Source organism: Coffea eugenioides, chromosome 8 (assembly GCF_003713205.1).
Source record: "Coffea eugenioides isolate CCC68of chromosome 8, Ceug_1.0, whole genome shotgun sequence".
In the NCBI taxonomy this organism is placed as follows: domain Eukaryota; kingdom Viridiplantae; phylum Streptophyta; class Magnoliopsida; order Gentianales; family Rubiaceae; genus Coffea; species Coffea eugenioides.
In genome coordinates, this window is record NC_040042.1 from 30,427,331 (window position 1) to 30,434,068 (window position 6,738).

The following is a 6,738-nucleotide window of genomic DNA, read 5'->3' on the forward strand; positions in this document are numbered from 1 at the left end:
TTTTTTCTCTTTTTTTTCAAAAGTAAAAGACAATAAATAGACATTCCCTCTTAGCAAATATATAAGAATAATCAAAGGAAGAGTATAGCTTTTATTGACTATATCAATCACTTGTAAAATTAAGTAAAGAGGAGAAATCTCATTAAACATGCAAAATTATAGGCATAATTCTCTCCACTTTACAAGGTATATTTTCTAAAATGCAAAAATTCTAATTACATAATAACTATTTTCAAGTCAAATGAAAACTAAATCTTCCAAAATACATCTAAAGTTTCAACAAATGGAAGAAGCACAATACTTAAGTTTGGAACAAATTGGTCCTTTTAAATCAAAATTCAAAAAGTTTTGGACCAAAGTGAAATTTTGAAAAATTTTGACAGAGTTTCCCCTTATAACTAGACGAAACTCCCTACCAGCAAACCAAGTTTCAAGAATTTTCCACATGATAATTTTTTCAAACACAATTTCAACATTTCTAATGCATTTAAGTCCACAAAATATCATCAAATGGCATAATACAACAAACCATTTATTCCCCTCCCCACACTTAAATTTCACATTGTCCTCAATGTGAGAAAAGAAAAATAAATAAAGAGTAAGAGATAATACTCCCCTCATTAACTTGGCTATCCAAATCTATGGCCATGTGATGAATTTCCAACCTCAATAAGTCTTAAGCACTAAAACATTAGTGACGAATACTTGGATGAGTTTATACAAAAAGGAATAACATAACACTAAAAAGCACAAAAAAGAAAAACTAAAGGCAATGATAAAGAAAGTATGCAAAGTTGGAAAAAGATAGGGGTGTTGGTAAGGAGCGCTCCCTCAAGTAGCCAAATGATCCGGTGAAGAGGGTGGAGTCGGTGGTGCTTTGATGCTAAGGGTAGCCTCATTGAGTCGAAGACGCTCGGAGTTTTGTTTATGCTCTTTTCGACTCTTCTTCACTTCGGCTTTAATACAAAACAGCTTATCCATCATCTTTTTAAAAAAATCGATTATCTTGAGGTCATGATGGAGGGTGTGAGGAGGAAGGATTGGTTGAGATCGGTTGGGAAGTCATCTCAATACCTTGAATTTCTTCAAGATGTGCAAATTTCAGTTTCTTTCTCTTGTCGAGCGCCTTCTTCTTGAGTCGAAGTACCACCTATGTCTTTGGTCTTCAAAAGAAATTTACAAAAATCTAAGGTGAAGATGTCCTTCTTCTTGAGCCGTGTAGGGGTAGCATTAGTGAAATCTACTCCAACCCGTTGAAATACCAAGGTCAAGAAGTGGGCATATAGGAAAGCATATTTGATAGCATTACTACGAACCATTGCCCACATGTGGTTGGTGATAATGCTTCCCAATGGAATACCTTGGAGATCGCCTAATCCATCCTCAATCATGTTTAAGAAATAGATATCACTTGTGCACGTCTCATTAGTACCACTCGCTCATGGAATTACATTCGAGGCAAACAAATAGATGAGAAAACGATAAGACTCCTTGAAAGACACGGAATATCGCCCAACTTTACGGGTGGCCTTGTACTGAACTCCCAAGCGTACAAGTGCTTCTAGCATGTTCCATGAGTCCAAGTCACGAGATTTAAATGCTTGCTTCAAATCAACCTTATATTCAATGTCGGAAACCTGAAGAAAGTTTTGCAAATGAGATTTATGGATTCGGACGCTGGTTCCTCATATTGTACTTGTAATTTCTTTCATGTCAAAGTGAAAAGACTGCTTGCCCTCTACATTTGTGTAAAATTCGTGGACAAACTCTTTGTAATAAATGTTTGGGAAGTTGAAGAAATTCTCCCATCCCAATTTAGCAAAATAGCCTTTGAGATGGTAAACCTCTTCAGCATCAGGAGTGACATCCTTCTCCACCAATACCTTAACTTCCCTTCGAGAATTATACCAATCTTCATTTTTGGTAGAGGTGAAGCGTGACTTATCATATGGAATTCACTCCTCTTGTTCATCTTCTTGTTCTACTTGTTGCTGAGCCTCCTTTTCTGATGATGGTTCCTCTTCAAGCACAAGTTGTCTACTTGGTTTTCTTTTTGTACGTGGTGGGTTAGGAGTAGACGTAGTACCTCCTCCTTTTCTATTGAGAGTTGTAGTTTTTACCCCTACTTTCTTAGTGCAAACCATTGTACCTAAATAAAATTACTAAACATTAATGTCATTCAATAGGTACATAGTTGAATAAGGGATAATGAACACATGTTCACATTTACCCTTATCTTCAAAGAGGCAAAAGAATTAACTTAATTACATAATAAGTATCAATCAACACCATAAGCAAGCACTAAGCGTCATGAACAACAACAAATGCTCTTGTAATTTCTCAAATGAAACATATGAGTGTACTAAGCAATAATACTCAAATAATTAAAGGGAACAAATAAGCAAACACACAACTCACTCACTTCTTAGTGACCTAACTAAGCAATCTCAACTGTCTACCTTGTGGTCTATTATAATATAACTAACTCTACAAAAAAATAAAAATTCCAAATGCCTGAGAATATGTATGTTTCTCAGGCCTCCTATTGACCTCCTGTTGTTTAAGCTAGTTTCCCAACATTACACCTAGAACACATTAGAAAATGCTATGGAGCATTAACAACTAAGGATGGGAGCCAATTTCCAATTGATTCATCACTCTAATATAGCTCAACAGAAGATATTGCTAGATTTGTCCGTTTCAAGCTCAAGATAGACGCTCTTCACCATTTAATGTTGTCTAATAATGGAGGAACAATGTCTCTGGCACATCATATTGCTCAGAATTGAGGTCTCTATCTATGTGTTTTTTTTATTTTGGTTCAAACTTGGCACTGATTACGAATTGATGTTAATACACATGGGACAATGATCGTGGTTAGAATGTAATTGTTCTACTGTGAATGTAATGGAAAAATGTGGTATTGATATTAGAACTAAGAACTATTTTGTAGAAACAGTTTCCAACGCTTTTTCCGTTCCTAACATATTAGAACCAAGTGCTAACCAATTTCTGGAAAAGATTATGTGATAACTATTCAAAACGGTGCTTATGAAATATATATGATCCTTCAAGAGGAGCTATAGTTATTCAAATGGATTCAAATAGGTTGTTTCCAATGAAGATTGATGCATCTCAATCTTGCTTGATGGCTAAAGTAAAAGACACATCATGGCTTTGGCATTTTCACTATAGCCACTTGAACTTTAGTAGATTAAAGACTCTCCAGCTGAAAAACATGACGAGTGATCTTCATCCAATTGACATTCCTTCCTAAATTTCTGACAAATGTTTTGTTGGCAAACAACATCATTCTCAATTTCCTCAAGGAAAGTCCTAGAGAGCAAATAAAATTTTGGAATTGGTTCATTCTAACATTTGCAAACCAATAAAACCATTTTCTAATGGAAGTTAAAAAAAAATACTTGAATGCCTTCACATTAGACTCGAAAGGCTTGGGTCTACTTTTTACATGAAAAATCTGAAGCCTTTGGTGTATTTAGGAGCTTCAAGGTATGCCGGTTGAAAATGAAGCAGGAATGAATTTTAAAAACTCTTCAAACTAATTGGGGTGGAGAATATTGTTCAAATGAGTTTGGAGATTTTTGTGACTACTGATGCGATTATTGTTTGTCAAACGAAATATGTTCGAGAAACTTTGGACAAGTTCTAGATGAAGGACTGCAATCCTACAAGCACTCCAGTTGAGTTTGGTTTAAGCTACACAAAGACCCCAAAGGAAAGAAAGTAGACACCACACTTTATATGTAAATTGGGGACAGTTTAATTTAATTAACTGCAACAAGATCAGATTTGATATATGTTGTGAGTCTAATCAGTAGATATATGGAAAAATCTATAGAGATGCATAGCCTAACGGGTAAGAAATTGTTTCAATACTTGCAAGGAACCAAATATTCTAGCCAGTTTTCAAGAAAGGTATAAAATCGGATTTATTCGGATTTACTGACAATGATTGTACTGGAGATCAAGATGATAGAAAGAACTCTAGAGGTTAGTTATATTTTAAAGGTGGGCATAAAGCTGAATTAATTGTTGCTGCAATAACTTGTGTTTGTCAAGCTATTGAAGAAAATCTTTGAAGAGTTTCAATTCAAGCAAGTGGGGCATACTATAATTTTCTAGGATAACAACACAGCCATCAAGCTCTTAAAAGGCCTATGCTTCATGAAAGGACCAAACATATTGATATGAAATATTATTTTTGAGAGATCTTAACAATGAAAGGAATATTGATGTGAAGTACAGCAAGACCGGATTACATTTTGTGGACATCCTCACCAAACCAATCAAAATATCTTCCTTTCAAAATTTGGGAAGACTGATTTGAGTTTGTACTTTGAAAGATCCAGATTGAAGCATTTGCAATAGTAACTGAAATTAGTTTTCAGTTTAAGGGTAGGATTATTAGGATAATATAGTTTTTTTAGATTATTTTTGTCCTAGTCTTTAGAGAACCAATACACAATCTTCTACCATCCTTCTATTAATTTTTTTACCAATTTGAATTTGAAATTGCAAATTATTATGTCTATGAGTTCCATCCAAAAGAAGATGGGGAAAAAAAAAGTTATGTTTGTGACTCAATCGCAAACGAGCTTACTGTGACCGTGCATCTCAAGCAATCTCTTGGATTTATTACTCGACTAATTCAGCTATAAAGTGTCCATGCACTGAATTTGTACAGAATAAAAAAGGTATAATATGTAATTGGGGCTGAAAAATCCAATAAAAGAGAAAAGTGTACAGCTCTCCTAATTTGTTATATTAGACTGTTAGAATATTTTAAACTTTTGGGATTATTTGGTTAAATATCGATTTAAAATTTTATTTAAAAAATAAAGAATTAAACTACTCCAGAAATAGAATTTGATCAATAGGAATAAAATGAGGTAGATTGACTATTTCAACTAATTGAATATCAAAACAGTAAAGTTTATTGTTGCAGAATATTATCTTGGTACGCGACTAAAATGAAAACAACTATTGATTGGCATAATTTAACGAAAGAAACAATAATTTTAAAAAAATGAAAACATAAATCTTTCTAAAATTTGTATGAGTGTAATTGTATTGGAGGAAATATAAATATATAAGTCGCATTCGCCCCAACAACCCCCCTGCCGGAAACAAAGATTTTTTAAATTCTATATAGTCCTTTAAAATAGAAATTTTCTTCTATATCCTAGTAGAAATTAGACTTTCTATTAGGGATCTTATTCTTGGACAGAGGAGTTCAATCGGTGGCATAACCACTATAAGACTTGCAACTTTGCTGATACAGTTTGCAGATTATATAGCATTGGCCACAACTACTATTACATTTTGGCATGCTCGGAACCAATTGGTTTTACAAACGTGAAGATGCCCTGTCATGTAGTTGTTAAGCAAGTTAAAATGGACATGCAATGAGCTCTCAATGGCTGCTCCCCCAAATGTCGGGCCTGTTTGGAACCTGAGTTTTTTGGGAATTTGTCTAAAACTTTACTGTAGTGCACTGTAGAAGTTTTGAAAAAATTTTGTAGAAGTTTTTGTAAGGTGAAAAACTTTTTTTCCTTTTCTTTTTTTTTCTTTCTTTTTCTCTTTCTCTTTCTTTTTCTTTTTCTTTCTTTCCTTTTTCTTTCCTTTTCTCTCTTCTTCTTCTTCTTCTTCTTCTTCTTCCTTCTCCCTCCCCCTTCCCTCCCCCGTTACCTCTGCCTTCCCAGTTCCCAGCAGCCATGGCCATACCATTTTTTTTCTTTTCTTTCTTTTTCTCTTTCTCTTTCTTTTTCTTTCTTTCTTTCCTTTTTCTTTTCTTTCCTCTCTTCTTCTTTCCTTCCCCCTTCCTCTTCCCTCGCGGCACCAGACGAACCAGCAGCTCCTCTCCCCAAATTTTTTTTTCTTTTTCTCTTCCCCTCTTCTCCCTCTTTGCTCCCCCCTCCCCCTCTACTCCCCTTCACCATCCCCCTCTCCCTCCCAAAGCAGAGAACCAGCAGCCATGGCACCTACAATTTTTTTTTTTTTTGCTTTTTCTCTCCCTCTCTTCTCCATCTCCCTCTCCCATTCTCCTCCCCTTTCCTACTCCCCTTTTGCCCAATCCGGTCGTTGGACCAGATCGCATCTCCGGGCGACCAGATCGCAGCCAAGGTAGCGGGAAGGTGGTCAGGGAGGGGAGGGAAGGAGAGGGGGAGGGAGAGGGGGAGGAGGAGAGGGAGATGAAAAAAAAAGGGTAGGCCGGCGCCGGAATAGGTGGCCGACGCCAGAAACAGCGGCGGAGGTGGTAGTGGCCGGCGGTTAGGCCTGTCAAAAGGCCGGGTCCGGGCTGGAATTATGAATTTCGGCCCGGACCCGGCATACCAAATCGGATCCGGATCTGACCCGTTTACCCGACGGGTCTTCTACTCTATATTCCGGATCCAGATCCGGGTCGGGTCTACCCAAAAAAATTATCAAGTTTTACAATTTCTAATAAAAATGATAAAAAAATATATTTATACACTAATTTCTAACTAATACAAAAAAAATCAAATAAGAAAAGAAATCAAATTGACTTTACTTAAATACATTACCCTAATCAAATTATATTGATAAATATACATATTTTAAATTATTAATCCTTTTATATCCGGATCCGGGTCTAATACGGGTCGAAATACTATATTCCGTATCTGAACCATTTTTTTGTTTGACAAAACGGATCCAAATCCGGGTCCGGGTAATGAAATTAAATCCCTACCC